The sequence below is a fragment of the Callospermophilus lateralis genome, chromosome 9 (genome assembly GCF_048772815.1).
Source record: "Callospermophilus lateralis isolate mCalLat2 chromosome 9, mCalLat2.hap1, whole genome shotgun sequence".
In the NCBI taxonomy this organism is placed as follows: Eukaryota; Metazoa; Chordata; class Mammalia; order Rodentia; family Sciuridae; genus Callospermophilus; species Callospermophilus lateralis.
Window position 1 is genome coordinate 94496020 of NC_135313.1, and position 19955 is coordinate 94515974.

General features: G+C 39.0%; 1 protein-coding gene across 2 annotated transcripts in view; it reads left to right on the forward strand.

Annotated features, from left to right (window-relative positions):
- The first annotated feature begins 860 nt into the window (after positions 1–860).
- Wdr33 (WD repeat domain 33) overlaps positions 861–19955 on the forward strand; it is a 105816-nt gene continuing 86721 nt past the window's right edge. For both annotated transcript variants that reach the window (XM_076865430.2, XM_076865431.2), the window contains exon 1: positions 861–1003. The gene's annotated coding sequence lies outside the window, so the exon portion shown is untranslated. The remainder of the gene's footprint in view (positions 1004–19955) is intronic.

The window sequence follows — 19955 nt, forward strand, 5'->3', positions numbered from 1 at the left end:
TTTGTTCATTAGGAATTAAGGTGTTATAAACGTTCTTGAACATTCTTTGGTGGGTATATGCACTTTTACCTCTTAGAGTGGAATTTCTAGGTCGCAGGGTGAGCGTTCTTAGCTTTTTTTTCTGTTTTGTTTTTGAGAGAGAGAGAGAGAGAGAGAGAGAGAGAGAGAGAGAGAATTTTTTTAATATTTATTTTTTAGTTTTTGGCGGACACAACATCTTTGTTTGTATGTGGTGCTGAGGATGGAACCCAGGCCGCACACATGCCAGGCCAGCGCGCTACCAATTGAGCCACATCCCCAGCCCCCGTTCTTAGCTTTAATTAGAATGATGAAATAAGTTTTCCAAAGTGGTTGTACCATAAGGCTGTTTTTCTCATGTGGCCTCCAGAAGAAATACAGTAATCTGTAGCACAATTGGTATCGGGTAATGCATGAACACTAATCGTGTGCCTGATTCTGCTACATGTTTTCACGGTGAAACACAAGGACACAAAATTAGCAATTTTAAGCGCCTTGCCCATAATTTGACTCTTGGAAGGGCTGGCCAAATAGCTTAGGTATCCATCTCGGAACAAATATCATGTTCAATTTTTGGAAAACGGAGTGTTTTTGAAAGCATCCAGGCTGACTTACGACCTGAAACTTATCACTACTGTGAAGGGCCGTCCCCATCATTCGCCCTTCGGCAACCAGCTCGAACCTCTCAGCAGAACAAAGAAAGCTCGCACTAAGCCGCGTGGGTACTCAGCCAGGCCCTGCCCCTCACCTATGCACATGCGCAGCTCCAGCAGTACAGAGTCCGCGGCTCAGGCGCGCGTGACGTAGTGCCGTACGGTCGTGCGTGATGACGTGCGCTCGGTGGCTCATTGGGGAAGATGGCGGCTGCACTTTTGGAGGAGAGGGATTGAGAGGGGAGGAGGAAGGAGGCTGGAGAGTAGAGACGTTCCCAACTGTGAAGAAGAACGCTTCGCTCGCCGTTAGGAGCTCTGCTCAACGCCAGACGGTGAGTGCAGTGGTGGCGCGGGACCGCTCGCCTGCAGTAGGCGGCAGCACTCTCCGCCATTTTCAGGCTTGGCCGTTGCGTGCTTTGGGGGACTGGAGGGGCTCCCGGGGACAGGTTGGAGGAGCTGGGAGGACCAATATCGGGAGGGCTGATTGGGGCAAGTTTGAACCTTTGGGGCGGGGACTGGAGGCTTAAGGCCGGCGAGGAAAGGAGGGCATGGTGAAACTAAGGCCCTGCCTGGGGACCGGTGGCGATGGAGAAGACGTAGGTAAGGCGGGCATGAATAAGACGTGATGTTTGGAGGAGGGAAGCGCGTTTAAAGTGATATTTTGAACGGGACTGGAAGGAGATGGGCCGAGAGTTGAATGGAGTGTGGTTTGAGTCGTTGTTGATGAAGATTCAGGAGAAGTTAATGTGCAGACTATAAAACAGCCGAAGGTTTAGCCTTGATGTTATTGTGGCTTGGATTCGGTGTTTGGTACAGGGATAAGGGCCCCAGCTTGACAGGCAAAGCCCAGCTTCTTCAGAACGTTTATATTCGTGTTTGGTTTGCTTTAGAAAATGCATCCTACGTATGTCTTTTTGGTAACTCCCTCCCTGTCTCTAATTTTAAGTTGCTTTTTGGCAACTTATTTACCCTAATTTAAGATCTTAGAAAGCATTCCTGTTTTTGCATTGTTTTGCATTTGAGACAGGGTTTTTCCCTGTGAAGCCCAGGCTGGTCCCAAAACTCGCGATTCTTAGCATCCCGAGTAGCTGGATTATAAGGCGCCTCTGTACCGGCTAGCCTGTTTTAAACAAACAAGCAAACAAACAAAAAGAATACTAAAATAACTGTTGATACTTGGTTGTAACCCTTGTGGTTAGTGGCTCTTCTGGAATACGGAGAAGGTATGTTGATAGGGCATTCAGTGGTTATATCTGTTTAAATCAAATCAGAGGAGTAGAAAGCTTATGAAGCATGTTTTAAAGTAGTTTCTACACAGATGTCATTAAGCTAACTGTTCAGGAACTTTGGAAGACTGCATAGTAACAAAAAACTATGCTGAAAGTCACGCTTCTTGGAAGCATAGGTTTTACGTACACTCTGGAGTTCTATTTTATGTTTGTGAACGTGGTATTGTGGTAGATCTATTTAATTCAAGCAAAACTGCTATTGACCGTTAGTTGAAAGAAAACGTTCCCCTGATGGCATTTTTCTTTTTCAAATCTTAATTGCATTTGACACCCATCTTTCCCTTTTCTTCTGGCACTGGGGATTGAACGCAGGGGCACTTAACCACTGGGCTACTTCCGCAGCCCTTTTTACATTTTATTTTGCGACAGGGTATAGCTAAGTTGCTTTAAGGCCTCGCTAAGTTGCTGAGGATGTCTTTGAATTTGGGATCCTCCTGCCTCAGTTTCTGGAATGGCTGGGATTACCGGTGCACGCCATCTTGCCTGGCTGGACACCCATCTTTTAAAAGATACTTTTGCACTTTTAACTGGTCTCCTTACTCCATAGAAGATTTGAGTTTGTGCTAGGATTTAAAGTTCCTTATTTAGCCTGTTTTCTAGTAATTTAGGGGAAATTTTAATTTTCTATACTACTGGGAAGAATTTTGGTGGAAAGTTGGCTTAAAACAGTTGTTTTTTTTTTCTTTTTTTTTTTTTTCAGAGAGAGAGAGAGAGAGAGAGAGAGAGAGAATTTTTTTAATATTTATTTTTTAGTATTCGGCGGACACAAGCTGAGGATCGAACCTGGGCCAGACGCATGCCAGGCGAGCCTGCTACCGCTTGAGCCACATCCCCAGCCCCAAAACACAGTTTGTTAAGGAAAAATAAATCGTTATGTGTGAAACTAAAGGTCTAAATTATTTTCTTAAATATTTATCTTTATTTTTAGTTGTAGTTGGACATAATACCTTTGTTTTTAAAATTTATTTATTTTTATGTGGTGCTGAGGATCTAACCAAGGCCTCTCACTTGCTATACAAGCGCTGTACCTCTGAGCCACAATCCCAGCCCAGTTTTCTTCTTTAGTTCTGAAAAATACCAAGTTACCAATTTTGCCATTACAGATTTATCTTGAGCTAAACCTTCAACCATATATATATATACATTTAAAAAATCATTTTTGTAGTTGTAGATACGACATCATGCCATTATTTTTTAACACTGTGCTAAGGATCAAACTCAGTGCCTCAGATACATGCTAGGCAAGCACTTGCCTTTGAGCTGCAGCCCCAGCCCCTAACCATATTTTTATTAATGACTTAAGGTGCTTATTCAGAGCTCTCTTTGATTAGTAATAAGAAGTCCATGTTCTTTTTATGTTACTTTTGGAGGAAAATGTTACTTGATTATTGCCAAGCTCAAACTATTTTATATTTCAGAATAAGAAAGTAAAGTTGTAAATAAAGCTTTATAACTACAACAGATATTTTAAAAAGTTTTTCACTTATGAATGCATTTATCTAATCTTTTTGAGGTTACTTATAAAAATATTTGGAATGTTACAAATATTTTTAGGAAAGATAGTATTACTTAGTTGGGAGTCCCCATGTGAGCAATCTTCATTATAAAAATATTTAACTATCATAAATGTTATTTAAACAAGCATGGGTTCCAAACTTAGTTTTCTACAAAACTTTAAGAATTTCATATGTGTTGAAACTTGCTGATAAGAAATGTTTTGTTGAAACAGTTACAAGTTTCTTTGTTGCTGAAATATATTGTGTGACAAGTTGCCTGATGATAGTTTTAATACTTAGAAGTCTTGTCTTTGGCCAGGTGTGCAGGTGCTTGTCCTAATCCCAGAAGCTGGGGAGGCTGAGGCAGGAGGATTGCAAGTTCAAAGCCAGCCGAGGCCCTCAGCTACTTAAGTGAGACCCTGTCTCATAAATAAAAAGGGATGGGGATATGGCTCAGTATTTGAGTGTCCCTGTACCAAACCCGAAAAGTATTATCTTTTGTTATTTCAGTGGTTTAGATTTAAAAGTTTGCTCTTGAACATGTTTTTTCTTTGGTGACTTTTCTCTCCCCTTTACACACTATTTATACTAATTCTAGACATAGAAGCTCTTTAGCACTTGACCCATAGAACATGATTCTTCTAGCTCATAAGCATTTTAATAACTTTCTAGTAGAGTTAACTGATTTTATAAAGTTTTTGTTATGCCTTATTTTCATAATTTGATTGCTTGTAAATCCCCATTGCTGGGTAGCATTGAAGGAAAGCATCATGGGGGAGGGGTTGTGGCTCAGCGCCAGAGTGCTTGCCTCAAATGCTTAAGGCACTGGGTTCCAGCCTCAGCACCACATAAAAATAAATAAACAAAATAAAACTTTATAAAAAAAAAAAGAAAGAAAGAAAAATCTTTAAAAAAAAAGAAAAAAAGCATCATGGATTTCAGTAGCAGCCAACTACCTACTTTTTTCTGTTATTCCTATGGATCGAACCCAGGGCCTCACTCATGCTAAGTGTGAGATTCACTTGTTAAAATCATTTTCAATTTTTAAACATTAACACAAATATCTTTGAAAACTTATTGACAATTTCTTTAGGTAACATATTCCTTTCTCTGTGTTATGAAAGCCTTTTAAATGTATTTCTTTTTTTTGGGATGTATTTCTAATTAATGTGCTTAATGTGCTTTGACTCTGTTCTTAACTTTGTGAACTTTTTTTGGGGGGGATAGCCAGGGATTTAACCCAGGGGTGCTTTCCACTGAGCTATGTCCCCAACCTTTTTCTTATTTTTTTAAATTTTGACCAGGTTTTTGCTAAGATGGTTAGGGCCTTGCTAAATTGCTGAGGATGGCCTTGAACTTGGAATTCTCCTGCCTCAGCCTCTGAGTCACTGGGATTACAGACATTCGCCTCTGTGCCTGGCCTTCATGAACATTTTGAAGTCAGATATCATAGTGACTTTTATTCTTGTATTTTGTATTTTTTATTTTTAAGGAAGATTGCAGGCTCAGCAACTTAGCAAGTCCCTCAGCTACTTAAGTGAGACCCTGTCATTACAAAAATTGAAGGATGAATGAGTTTTCTATAAAAATTCCCCTTGTGATTCTACTGGGATCCATATTTCAAACTGACCTGGTTTATTTCTGATTTATTGCTGTACTTTGACTTTTGCTTAGGCTAATCCTTGTTAATTGTCTCTTTTCTTTCAGACAATTTATTTATATCCTTTTCATTCTTCAAAATCCAGCTAAATCTCAATGCATTTACTTTTCCTTTATTTTTAACTTGTCTCTTTAGTCTAAGGTCTGTGTAAATGCCTTCTGTAGATCTGTGTTCTTACCAGAGTACTTACCATTTTTAGCTGGTCCTTGAATGGGTTAAATGCAAAACTGTACCTCAGACTGAATTTGTTATTAAAGTCACCTCATCTCTTTTCTGTTTGCTGTCCCACTTAGTAGGATACTTTACTTACTTATTTATTTATTTATTATTGGTTGTTCAAAACATTACAAAGCTCATGAGGATACTTTGTTTTTTAAGACAGGGTCTCACTAAATTGCCCAGTTGTCCTTGAACTTGTGATCTTTTTGTGAGCCTCCAGAGTAGCTGGAGCTTCTCCAGAGTAGCATACACCACCATGCCCAGCCATCGTAAGATACTTTCTTTGGGGGGGGGGGGGGGGACGGACACCTGGGCATTCAACCACTGAGCCACATCCCTAGCCCTATTTCCTATTTTACTTAGAGACATGATCTCACCGAGTTGCTTAGTGCTTCCCCATTGTTGAGACTGGCTTTGAACTCTTGATCCTCCTGCCTTAGCCTCCCCAGCTGGGATTACAGGGGAGCACCACTGCGCCTGGCCTAGTAAGATACTTAAAAAAAAAATATTTATTTTAGTTGTAGTTGAACGTAATACCTTCATTTTATTTATTTATTTTTATGTGCTTCTGAGGATTGAACCCAGTGCCTCACACATGCTAGGTGAGCGTTCCATCGCTGAGCCTCAACTCCAGCCCTAGTAAGATACTTTTAAGAAGCAATTTCTTTTTCTTTTTTTGTATGTGAAATATTATGGTAACTTTCCAATTTTATGTTATGAAAAATTTCAAACATGTATAAAAATGGATGAATAGTACAATGAACACCCATTACCTTATGTTTATATTTAACTGTTAAAATTTAGCTCTTTTGCTTTAATTGTGTATACCACTCCACCCCCACCATTTGAAATTAAATTCAGATATGCTGATTCTTATTTTAATATCTTAGGAAACATTTCTTTGGGCTAATATTATTTCCTATACATTCATGTATTTTTATTTCAAACCACACTCAAACTAAGAACATACATAATCATAATGTCTTTATCAGGTCTGTGGCAATTAGCACTAAATCTGTAGCATCCCTTTTCAGGCTAGGGCTGCTGGGGATTGAACCCAGGGTCTCCAGTATGCTAATCAGGTGGTGATGTATCATTGAGCTACATCTCCAGCTCATATAGCAACATCTTTTTTTGTGTGTGTTTTTAGTTATGGGTCGACACAACTTTGTTTATATTTTTATGTGGTGCTGAGATTGAACCCAGTGCCTCACATGCTAACTGCAACCCCCATCTTTTAAAAATATGTTCCAACTGGGTATGGTGAGTGACACATGCCTTTAATCCTGGGGAATTGGGAGGCTGAGGCAGGAGGATTGCAAGTTTGAGGCAACTTAGTGAGATCTAGTCTCAAAATAAAAAAATAAAAGGGCTGGGGGTGTGGCCCAGTGGTTAAGCACCCCTTGGTTCAATCCCCAGTACCAAATAAAAATTTAAAAATGTTCCACATCAGTGGGGCAAGTGGAGTGCGCTTGTAGTCTCAGCTGCTCAAAAGCTAAGGTAGAATATGACTGAACCTAGGAATTTGTGGGCAGCGTGGTGTGACGATGTTTCTTTAAAAGGGGGGGGGAGGGAGGGGGAGAGGGTCTCTTGAATTTTCCTAGGCAGGCTTGGAACTTGTGATCCTCCTGCCTCAGCCTTATGAGTAGCTGAGATGATGATATAGAAAGGTTTGTTAAATTTAGCTCAGATGTTTTTAGCATTAAAAACTTACAGAGGATGAAGCTCAGTTTTAAAGTGTTTGACTAGCACGTATAAGGTCCTGGATTCAATGCCTAGTACCACAAAAACAAACAAACTTTCCACAAACAGTGAAAACCTTATAGGTAGCTAGATGTGGTGGCTCACACCCGTAATCTCAGCTACTCAGGCCTTTGGCTCAATGGTAGCATGTCCCTCTGTTCGATCCCCAATGCCACAACAAAGGAAAAAAACCTTCACAGGTGATGATATGCAATTTACATTGCATTATATCAGGAAAGATAGAATGTCAGGTTCAAGGTCTAGTGATCCCTTAAAAGGTGGCTAGGACTGCCAGTATTTATAGGGCTAAATTTACTTGGTTAGTGTGGTGGCCATGGCCACCAGTTTTCTTCATTGAACAGGTAGATTTTCCCCTTTGCAATTATACTTGATGTGTAGAGTGATAACAGTGGCATCATACGAATACCCTGTTCCTCACATTTTTAACCTAATGTCTGATGATTGTTGGTTGAGCCATTTATGTCATTGGGGGTTTTCTAATTCTGTTATTTGCATACACTTATTAGCAGGTCTTTTTTTTTTTTTTTTTTTGCAAAGTAGCTTTTGGGCCTGGGGGCATAACTCAGTTGTAGGCTGAAGTCTTAATGCAAAAAAAAGCAAAAACAAAAACACATGAAAGCGGGGAAAGTTTTCTTTTTCTTTGGCAGTGCTCTGGATTCAACTCAGTTCTGCATATACTAGGCAAGTGGTTTATTACTGAGCCATGTCCCCAGATCTCACTCTATATGTGTGTGTTTTTTGTTTTTATTTTATTTTTTGATACTGGATATTGAATCTAGGGGCGCTTTACAACTGAGCTACATCTGCAGTCCTGTTTTATTTTTATTTTTTTGGTACAGGGGATTGAACTCAGGGGTACTCCACCACAGAGCCACATCCCTGGCCCTACTTTGTATTTTATTTTGAGACAGGGTCTCACTGAATTGCTTAGGGCCTCAGAGTTCCTGAGGCTGGCTTTGAACTCCTGATCCTCCTACCTTAGCCTCCCAAGCTGCTCTGTTTTATTTTTTGAGACAGGATCATGCTAAGTTGCTTAGGCTGGCCTTGAAGTTATGATCCTCCTGTCACAGACCTCAAGTCTCTGGAACTACAAGTGTGCACTGCCATGCGTATATTCTTGATATGAAGCCCTTACCACATATATGATTTATGTATATTTTTTCCCATTTTGTAGGTTGCCTTTCACTATGTTGTGTCATTTGATGCACAAGCTTTTCTTTCTTTTTTGAGATTGGCTCTTACTATGTTTCCCAGGCTGGCCTGGAACTTCTGGACTCCAGTGATCCTTCTGACTTAGCCTTTTCAATAGCTGGGACTATAGCATGCACCACTACACCTTGGTGATGCACAGGTTTTTTAAGTTTGACATGCTCACATGTGTATGACCCTTGTTTTTTTAGCTTCATAATGTGTCAAGAAATCATTCCATATCAGTTTTGAACTCCTCCTCCTTTTTAAAAAAATTATAACAGCTTCACCTTTGAGGAACTCCATTTTATCAATGTAACATAGTCTGTCCCCTCAGCTCTTATAATGATTCAGATATAATGTATTTGAAGGTGAAAAGGAGACTTATTGTGCCAACAGGCATAAATGGGCATAAACTCATTTATGTTCTAGAGTTCTAGAGGCTGATCATATATATATAGCTCAGTGGTGGAGCAGGTACTTAGTATGCATGAGACCCAGGGTTCAGTTACTAGCATTTAAAAAGAAAAGTGTTCTTGAGCAAATTTATTTATTTATTATTTTTTTAATATTTATTTTTTAGTTATAGGTGGACACAATATCTGTATTTTATATTTATTTGGTGCTGAGGATTGAACCCAGTACCTCATGAATGCTAGGTGAGCACTGTATCTCTGTGCCACAACCCCAGCTCTTGAGCAGATTTAGACATAGTCACTCAACTATTAATGGAACTCCTCCTGTCTCCCCTGGAGATTTACCACTAGGCTATACTCCAGTCCTTCTTATTTTTGTCTTTTAAGACAGGGTCTTATAAGTTGCTGAGGTTGCCTCAACCTTTGGTTCAAGAACTTTTTTAAAGATTTTTAGGGCTAGGGTGTTTTCAGAGAAGGGGGGACTTCACTTAGGATAAGCAGGGTTCTTGGCATTCAAGATGGGAAAGAATTTCAATATATATCAGTAGAGTCACAGATATAATTTAAAAATCAAGTAATATGCATTCAGGGGAGAATGCAGACTACCTGGAGGGTGAGAGACATATTTGGGGTTCCTGGCATTTCTTTTAAAGTATACTTTATGAGGGCTGGACATGAGAAGGTATGTAGGGATGATATCAGTGTAGTGATCTCAGCATGACTTAACAGTTTTCAGAATCCATTATCTGGTAAGTAGATAACATTGGAAAGTTCTCTAAATTATAGGTATATCAAAATATTGTATCTCTTCTTTGCTTAATCTATTTATTGGTGGACTGATTAACATTGCAAAAGGTAATTAACGATGCTGAGAGCCACAGCCAAGTCGGAATGGCCCCTGACATTTTGCCAGAAGTAATGGTTGAGCGGTGAGTCATTAAGATGATGTTAATTGTTAAGCTGTGTCTAATTGCTGTGACTGGATGATGCTGGATTGAAACCAGCTGTGTATTCAATTGTATATAGACCCCTGCTGTCCACCTCACCTGCTACTTTGGAGTTCTCCCAGGGATTCCTGGGGAGTTCCTGTTCTTTGGTTGGTGAAGTTCCGTTGGAGGGATTTCTGGTTGGTGTGTGGTGTCCCTGAAAGGGCCGCATGGGTGGCTTTCGGGGATTTCAGAAATAAAGTTTGTTCCTGCGTGAGTGGCTCGTGATTTGTGCCCAGCCAGATTGCGGCATTTCTGTGGCATAACATAAGTCAGTGAATATATGGTAACATACATAATATATGGTGAATATATGGTAATATGTGAGTAACAAGCCTGGGAGAGAGACTGGCTTAGGAAATGATAGCCTTGGAAAAGTATGCTGAACTTTAAATTAAAATTGTATTTCCTGGGACTGGGGTTGTGACTCAGTGGAAGAACATTTGCTAGTATGTGCGAGGCACTGGGTTCAATTCTCAGTACCAAATATAAATAAAAGAATAAAATAAAGGTTCATCAACATCTAAAAAAATATTGTAAAAAAATTGTATTTCCTTGTGTTGTCTTTATGACTCCTTTCTACCTGGTTTTTATTTCTTCTATTCTACCTGAAGAGCATGTGCTTATGTAGGAGACCCTGGGTCAATCCCAGCGCCGAAAAAAATGTTACGGTAAAACACACATGCACGACAACTTCTGATCACTGTTCTTTTCAACATATAAAATACACCCCCGCCCCCGTTTTTGGGTACTGGGGATTGAATTTTGGGGCATTGAGCCACATCCCCAGCCCTATTTTGTATTTCATTTAGAGACAGGGTCTCACTGAGTTGCTTAGCACCTTGCTTTTGCTGAGGTTGGCTTTTAACTTATGATCCTCCTGTCTTAGCCTCCAGAGTCTGGGATTACAAGTATGTTGAAAGACCCTCCGACTCCCTGTCCAAGAAAGAACACACGAGACACTGGCTGCAAAAAACATGAGGCAATTTATTGATACACAGGCGCCTGCGGGTGCTCAGCAAAACCTTAGCCGGAGCTTTGGTGAACTGGCACACCGGGCTTTGGGGTACAGGTCTTTTATAGGATAAAGGGGCAGGTTTCGTGCGCGCAGTAAGCAACAGGTTTCTTATTGGTTATTTTGAACCCAGCATATAGATTACCTAAAGGGCAAAGTTGTTCTTCACTTTATGTTATCAGTTCCTATTTGCCTAAGAATGCCCTGGGACCTGGTTTTTTGTTCTTTCCCAACCATCCTGTTCTTTCACAACTGGCTACCCTTAACTGATTATCAGATAAACACCTCCGGTGTTTGTGTGGGTCTTTCAATGTGATACCGTGCCCACTCTTGAGTTCAAAGCCAGCCTCTGCAACTTAGTGAGGCATTAAGCAACTCAGTGAGACCCTGTTTCTAAATAAAATAAAAAATAGGGCTGGAGATGTGGCACAGTGGTTGAGTGCCCCTGGGTTTAATCCCTGGGGACCTCCCAAAAATTAGTAAAAAGAAACTTCTCATTTAAAAATTTTTACATAGTAGTATTTCATCGGTACAGATGTTAGTTGGGGGCTGGGGTTGTGGCTCAGTGGCAGAGCGTTTGCCTTGAATGTGTGAGGTACTGGGTTGGATTCTCAGCACCACATAAAAATAAATAAAGGTATTGTGTCAGGGCTGGGGGATATAGCTCAGTTGATAGAGTGCTTGCCTCACATGCACAAAGCCCTGGTTCAATTCCCAGCACCACACAAAACAAAACAAAAAAGAAAAAGGTATTTTGTCTATCTACAGCTTAAAAAAAAGTAAAAAAGAAAAAAGTTAGATATTGTCTAGGTGCCATGACACATGCCTGTGATCCCAACTACTTGGAAAGATGAGACAGGAGGATAGTAAAGTTGAGGCCAGCCTGGGCAACTTAGATCCTGTCTCAGAATAAGTAAGCCTGGCAATGTTGCTCAGTGGTAGAGCACCCCTGGGTTCAATCCTCATTATCCTGACCCACGGGGGAAAAAAAAACCCAAAGCAAAACCGCATTAGATATTGAAGGTTCTGATGGTTTTACTAAAGATCTTTAACCAGTTAATTGTGGAAATTCTCTGTACACAATCACAGTTATTTTTCAGTAGAAGGAGGAAATTTCTGTTAAGTAGGATGCTAAAAAGAGCTTTAACAAAATTTCAGTTTCATATACAACAGTAGACTCAAACTAATTTTACATCAGGTCAAATACAGTTTTAAAAAAATAAGCTTTATGAGTTCTTGAACTGAATTCAAGTAGTTTCACTGAGACATTTGATTTTTTCTTTTTTTCCCTTGTTTGCATTACTGGGGATTGAACCCAGGGGTGCTCTAGCACTGAGTTTTGTCCCCAGCCTTTTTGTTTTCATTTTTTGGTTTTTACCAATTAATGAATGCTGCTTTGAACACGAGTGTACAAGCTTTTATGTGGATATAATGCTTTTTATTCTCCTGAGAATATTTCTAGGAGTAAAATTGTTGAATCACATGGCAATTCTTTAACATTTGAAGAAATTTCATGCTGTTTTCCCAAGAGGCGGCACCATTTTGCATTCCTACCAGTCTTGTATGAGGGCTCCAATTTGTTTATAAAATCCTGGGTTGAAGGGATGCTCCTGCTTCATCCCCTTGAGTACCTGGGACTACAGATAAGTGTTCCAGTGCACCTGACTTTCATTATGGTTTGTTTGTTTATGTATATGGTTTAGAGATTGAACTTGAGGCTTCCTGCATGCTAGCACGTGTTTATATATGTCTATATGATGTCAAGCTGTACCTCAACATTCATGGTTTTGATTTGTGTTTTCCTGACAACTAATGGTGATGAACATCTTTTTCATATATTTATTGGCATTTGTTTATCTTTTTAGACAAGTAACTTCAGACCTTTTGCCCATTTAAAAAATTGGATTGTCTTGTAATTATTGAGTTGTAAGAGTTTATTCCATATTTTCAAGTCTCTTATCAAATATGATTTCAGATATATTCTGTCATTTATGGATTCTTTTTGCTTGCTTGCTTATTTTTCCTTTTTTTTTTCCGGTGTTGTGTAGTGTAATAAACCCAGGCCCTTGAGCATGCTAGAGTTTAAGCGCTAACACTGAGCTATACTTTTTTCACCTTTTTATTGGTCATTGAAGTATAAAATTATAATTTTTGTAATGTTTGTATTATCTATTTAAGAATTGTTGATTGTGCCTTTGGTGTCATGGAAGGCAGATTTGCTATATTTAATACAGTTTACAATTGATTACACAGTTGATTTTTGCAGTCAGGAATGTGGATTGTTGGTTATGGGTAAAAATACAAGTCCCCCCTCCCACTTTTTTTTCTGGCATTGGGAATCTAACCTAGGGCCTAATAATATAGGCCCATGCAAGGCAAGCACTCTACCATGGACCTATATCCTCAGCCCCTAAATATAAATGTGAATTTGACTTTTTGACTAGAAGGCTATAGTGAGTTTGATTTTGTGGTTAGAAAGCTGTAGGCTTTAGTTTTTGGCTCTAATGAAAGGAATTTTCAATAACCATACTAAACCCTAACTAAGGTCAAGTAAAAAGTAATGACATGATTTAATGGTGAGGTTTTGTTTTACGTTATTTAAAAATATTTGGTTGACATTGCATAAGCGTTTTTTTAAAATATTTTTTCAATTGTTAATGGACTTTATTTTGTTTATTTGTATGTGGTGCAGAGAAGCGAACCCAGTGCTTCACATGTGCTAGGCAAGCACTCTACCACTGAGCCACAATCCCAGCCTGCATTGTTCTTTTGATAGCAAGACAGATTTTTTTTTTTTGGTCACTAACTGGGATTGAACCCAGGGATGCAGTACCACTGAGCTATGTGTCTAGTCCTTTTTATTTTTGAGACAGGGTCTCAGTAAGTTGCTGAGGCTGGCCTCAAATTTGAGATCTGTCTAGTCTTAGCCTCCTGAGTACTTGGGATTATAGATGTGTCACTGTTCCCTTTTAAGACTGTTTTTTTGAAAATAAATAAATAACAGTAACTTCTACCTCAACGCCTGTCCTAAGGAGGGGGGGGTCAAGACCCTAGTCCTTGGAAAAACCCACAGAGCCTTTCCAGGCAGATAAGCCACCCTGCTGAGTTGTTTGTCTGAAAAAAGAAAAAAAAATAATCAAGCTGTGTGTTGGTGGTATTTGTCTGTAATCCCACAAATTTGCAAGACAGGCAGGAGGATTGGAGTTCCAGCCAACCTGGGCAATTTAGTGAGACCCTGTCTCAAAAAAAAAAAAAAAAAAAAAAAAAAAAGATCCAAACCACTCCTGGAACTAAAAGTGATTATAATGGTTTCAGAATACAAGGTAAATATATAAGTCAATTTCTTATATATCAGCAGCAGACAATTGTGGTTTAAAACACAGTACCATCTACATTGACATCAAAAAAGAAAATACTTAAGATGTAAATTTAACAAAATGTGTACAAGAAACTACACAAGAAGATCTAAATAAATGGATAATTTTTAATATACATGGATAGGAAGATTCAGTGTCAAAATGGTAGTGCTTCCTAACTTATCTGTAGATTTTCATCACAAACAGCATCCCTGTAAATTGTGTTGTAGATGTTGATAAACAAAGTTCCTTTATTTAGATAAGCATGGTCAATGCCTACTAAATAGTTAGATACTCACAGGATTCTTAGATATTATACAAATATATGAAGAGTTTTTAGACATAAAGTTGAATGAATAGTACAGTTAACATTATGTACTTTCCTCCTAGAGTCATCATTAGTTACAATTTTGCTGCATTTGCTTTTTCTCTGTATTAGTTAGAGCTGCTATAATGAAATAACACAAACTGAGTAGTTTAAATAAGGGACATTACAAGGAACATCTAGTACAATTTGTCTGATAGTGCTAGAGACTAGGTGTTTGAGGATGGCAGGGACATGTTTTCTCTGAAGGGAGAAAAGAAGGATTAGTTTTAGACTTGTCTAAAAGGATTAGTTTTTGTTAGTTCTTTGACTTGTGTTAGCTTAATTCTATTCTTTATATATATCCCTTTGTACACTGATGATTATGTTTCCCTTTGTACACTATGATTATGTTTCCCTTTGTACACTGATGATTAGGAGCCACCTTAACCTTGTATAACCCCATCTTTTTTCATTGTATTTCAAGGACTCTATTTACAGTTGAGGTTCTAGGAGTTAGTGTGGCAGTCTGGCTGGGCACAAAATAACTGAGACGCCTCAAGGCACTTGTAGATTCAAACAGGAACTCCTTTATTGCCGGAACTCCACTGGCACCACGTGCACTGCCCGGGAACTCCCTCACCCTTCACTGGGCTCCCCAGGAGCTCAATGGGAACTCAGGGAGAACTCCAAAGTAGCCTGTGCCCAAGGCAGCAGGAGCTGCCCTATTGCCAGAGCCGGACAGCAGGAGTCTATATACAATTGAATACACAGCCTGTTTCAATCCAGCATCATCCAGTCACAGCAATTTTACACAGCTTAACTTAATTATCATCATCTTAATGGCTTGCTGGCATCACCTCTCAACCATTACTTCTGGCAAAATGCCAGGGGCCATTCTGACTCAGCTGTGGCTCTCAACAAGTTAGGACTTCAGCATGTGAATTTTGATATGATAAAATTCAACCATAACAATCATTATAAAACTGTCTCTATGTACGCCCACAACCCAAACACACAATAATCTTTAACCATTTGAAATTAAATGCAGGGGCTGGCATTGTGGCTCAGTGGTAGAGCTCTCACCTAGCAAGCGTGAAGCCCTAGGTTTGATCCTCAGCACCATATACAAACAAATAAAGGTATTGTGTCCATATAACTAAAAAATACATATTTAAAAAAAATTAAATGCAAATATAGTGACACACAACCTTAATACTTCAGAATATAGTATCTTATCTAAAAATCTTAACAGTAATTCCTAAATATTATATAATATCTGGTTCACATTCAGAGGGTATTTGATAGTTGATTTATTCAAACCAGGATCTAATCAAAGTTCATGCGTTCATTTAGTTTTGTATTTTTGGTCTTCAATAACTTAGAACAATGTTTTATATATATATATATGTATACACACATATTTTTGAAGAGTTTCAACAATTTGTCTTGCAGATTATTCTTACATATTCTAGATATCCTCGATTGTTTTTAAGTTTTTAAAGTTTTTTTAGTTGTCCATGGACCTTTTATTTATTTATTTATATGCAATGCTGAGAATCAAACTCAGTGCTTCACACATGCTAAGCAAGCGGTCTACCAGTGAACCACAACCTCAGCCCTAAATTGTTCTTTTTAAGAAAAAAAATTTTTTTTAAATTTTATTTTTTTTATGGTGGTGCTGAGGATCAAACCCAGTGCCTCACGCGTGCTAGGCAAGTGCTCTACCACCGAGCCACAACCCCAACCCCCTGTTCTTTTGTCTTTTGTTTTCCCTATAAATTAAAGTTGGGAGACATTTATAGGAAAAAGAAAAGATAAAAGAACAATTTAGGGGCTGGTTGGGACTTTGAATCAGATAAAAATATTTTTGACAAGAATATATCATACCCGGGGACTAGTGGTGTAGCTTAGCATGTGTGAGTCCCTTGGTTTAGTTCCTGACAGCAAAAAATAATTAATTAAATAAGGAATATATGATAAATGATGTGAAGTTATTTGTAGTCTTTCATATCAGGAGGTATACAATGTCAAGTTTTTCCACTATTGATGACTCTTAAATTAGGTATGGTGGTAACAGCTTTCACCACTGTTTCCTTTTCAAATTAGCAAATTGAGGAGTAACTCTTTGAATCATTTGATAATCCTGTCTTGAGCTATCAATTATTTGGTAGGTATTGATGATCTGTTGGGTTTTATTTATTTTGTTTATTTTTGCCTTTCTCGGGTGTCGGAAGTGGTGGAGCACTGGGGGTTGAACAGAGGGGAATTTAGCTATATCCCCAGACAATTTTTTTTTTTTTTAAAGTTTTTGAAACAGGGTCTTGCCAGGTTGCTGAAACCGAACTTGATTTGGTAATCATCAGCCTCCCAATCCCTGGTATTACAAGTGTGTGTCACTGTGCCTGGCTCCCCAGCCCCTTTGTATTTTGAGAGAAGGTCTTGTGATATTGCCCAGTCTGGCATTAGCCTTACTAATAGCTGGGATTACCTTGTATACCATTGGGATCAGCTCAATTCAAAGGCTTTTTAATTCTGTAGTTAGTTTTCCACTAGTTCTAGGACTGTGACTCAAGTGATGCTACTGAAAATATACTCCATGGATATTAGTATCACCTTTGGAATATCTTAGGAATGTATCTTTTCAGGTCTTCCTTTAGATCTGTTAAATAAAGTCTTTAGAGATGAGGACCAGGAATCATAGCTTTAACTACCTCTCAGGTGATTCTTAAGTGCATTAGTTTGAGGTACACTAGTTTGAGAAGAACTGCAGAGATTCCTGCTCCGCCCCACTTTATTTAGTCCATTCTAAACTGGAAGTTTGCTATAAATAATTCACCAATTCCACTTTTGTTTTTAAGAGACCCTTTATTTTTTTATGTTAGTTAGATAATAGATCTTGTCTTTACATCTCTTCTGAGAACAGATTCTTAAAAGAACTTTGAAGATTTTGTTTTTCTTTTTATGTTTTTTCAGCTAGAGATTGAACCCAGCACTTTGTGTCTGTATGTACATGCTCTTCCATTGAGCTACACTGCCGTAGCTTCCTCCCCTTTCTTTAAATAAAAGATCTCTTGCACTTCTTAGTTTCATAGTTATAATATTCATTTTGCTGATGTATCTGGATTCAGAAGCAGAAGCATACCATTCTGTTTTCTGTTTAGTTTATCATTTAAGCCTATCCATCCAAATTCTGGGTATTGGATAATATTTAAATAAATGAATTACTATTGCTTTTCTTGTCTTGCATTTTTTAGACTTGCCCATTGGAGAAGTATTGCAAATAAGTCTTAGTGCTTCTTAGACCTGACTTGGGACTAGTTGAAACTGTCGTTTGCTGTTTTTATCCAACAGTGGTAAAACATAAGTCTTTTTTTTTTTTTTTTTAATTTTTGGATACTGGAGCTTGAAGTCAGGGATACTTCGACCATTGAGCCACATCCCCAGCCCTGGTTTGTATTTTATTTAGAGACAGGGTCTCTCTGAGTTACCTAGTGCCTCCCTTTTGCTGAGGCTGACTTTGAACTTGCTATCCTCCTCCCTCAGCCTCCCTAGTCTCCAGGATTACAGGCGTTTGCCACTGTGCCTGGCAAGTCATGTTTTTTTTTTTTTTGTTTGTTTCTTGAGATGGCATTGGCTGTGTTTTGCCTAGGCTGGTCTTGTACTTGTGGGTTCAAGTGTTCTTTCTGTTTCAGTCTCCCTGAGTAGTTGGGTCTCAGGCCTCCCCCCTCCCTCCCCCTCCCCCTTTCCCTCCCCCTCCTCCTTTCCCTCCCCCTCCCCCTTTCCCTCACCCTCCCCCACCTCTCTCTGTACTGGGGATTGAATTCGGGGGCACTCAACAACTGAGTCATACCTCCAGCCCTATTTTCTGTTTTATTTAGAGACAGAGTCTGACTGAGTTGTTTAGCACCTCTCTTTTGCTGAGGCTGGCTTTGAACTCTGTCTCAGCCTCCTGGAGCCACTGGGATTACAGCTCCTCTCTTGCTCTTGTTCTTACATTTTTTTTTTTTTTTGAGGTGTTGGGGGTCAAACCCAGGAGTGTGTGGTCCCACTGAACTACACACTCAGCCCCATGCCACATCTCCTTTTTTAAAATATTTTTTTAGTTGTAGATTGGCACAATACCTTTATTTATTTGTTCTTATTTACCTACTCAGTGCCTCAGGCCCCTGCATGTCACACCTCTTGATGGACTGATAAGTTTGTTTCACTAATTGTCTCTGTTATGTTTGTTCAAGAGTGTGAACTATATCTCACACATACTCTGTATTTTAATTAGATTATCCTGAAATACTCTTATTGATTTCGTTAAAACCCTTAGCTTATTCCTTGTCATGTAGAAGCACAAACATTATTGCTATTCTGTCAGCAAATATTGTGTCTGTTGGACTCTCCACCATATAATTACTGTTCTTTTCTTTGTAATTAAATTAATAAGTATTGTGGGGGAGTTACTTGGGAACTGTGTTCTTAAACTTTTGCCCACTTATTTTTTATTTTTTTGGTATGAGGGATTGAACCTAGGGACCCTTAGCCACTGAGCCACATCCCCAGCCGTTTTTTGTATTTTGTTTAGAGACAGTGTCTTACTGAGTTGCTTTGGGCCTCACTAAGTTGCTGAGGCTGCTTTTAAACTTGGGATCTTCCTGCCTCAGCCTATAGATGTACAGGCATGCACCATTGTGCTCAGCTGCCCTATAATCTTAACATTAATTGGATGAGCCTTCTTGCAGCAATTTTTCAGTATTCCAAGGATGATTTCTGTAAGCATATATTTTAAAACACGTTTGTAAAAATTTTAATGTATGCTAGGATCTGTGCGAGGCATGGGGAAATACAGATTCAAAACATTCAGTTTCTGCTGATAGGAATTTTATAGTTTCTACAAAAGTCATAGTTTTTACCAGTGTGATACTGCTTTGCTAGGATTTTACATGCTATAGTTAAGGCTTATTTGTAAGCAGTTTTACAAATACATATTTTGCAAAACTGCTTATAAATAAGCCTTAATTTACAAAAATAATTCGGAATTTCGTTATAAGGCTATTCCAACAAAGGGTAGTAGGGATATGTGACAAGGTTAGTTTTAGAAATTTTTTGGGTTTTGTTTTGCAATGCTAGGTATCCAACCCAGGGCCTCATGCATGTCAGTGAAGTGCTTTACAATTGAGTTACTACACCCCTACTCCTGAAAAAGTTCTATTTATTTATTTGGCATTGGGGGTTGAACCCAGGGGTGCTAAATCACTGAGCCACATCCCCAGGCCTTTTTCTTTGTTTTGATACTGGGTCTTGCTAGTTGCTTAGGGCCTCACTGAGTTGCTGAGGCTAGCCTTGGAATTTTTGATCCTCCTGCCTTAGCTTCCTGAGCCACTGGAATTTTAGGTATGTGCCACCATGCCTAGCTGGAAAAGCATTTTAAAAAACAGATGAACAATGGGATGCAGTGGTGTACAGCTATAATACCAAGTTTTTGGGAGGCGGAGGCTGGAGCATTGAAAATTGAGACCAGCCTGTGCAATTTAGTGAGGCACTGTATCAAGATAAAATAAAATTAAATGAAAAAGGGCTGGGGAATGTAGCTGAGTGGT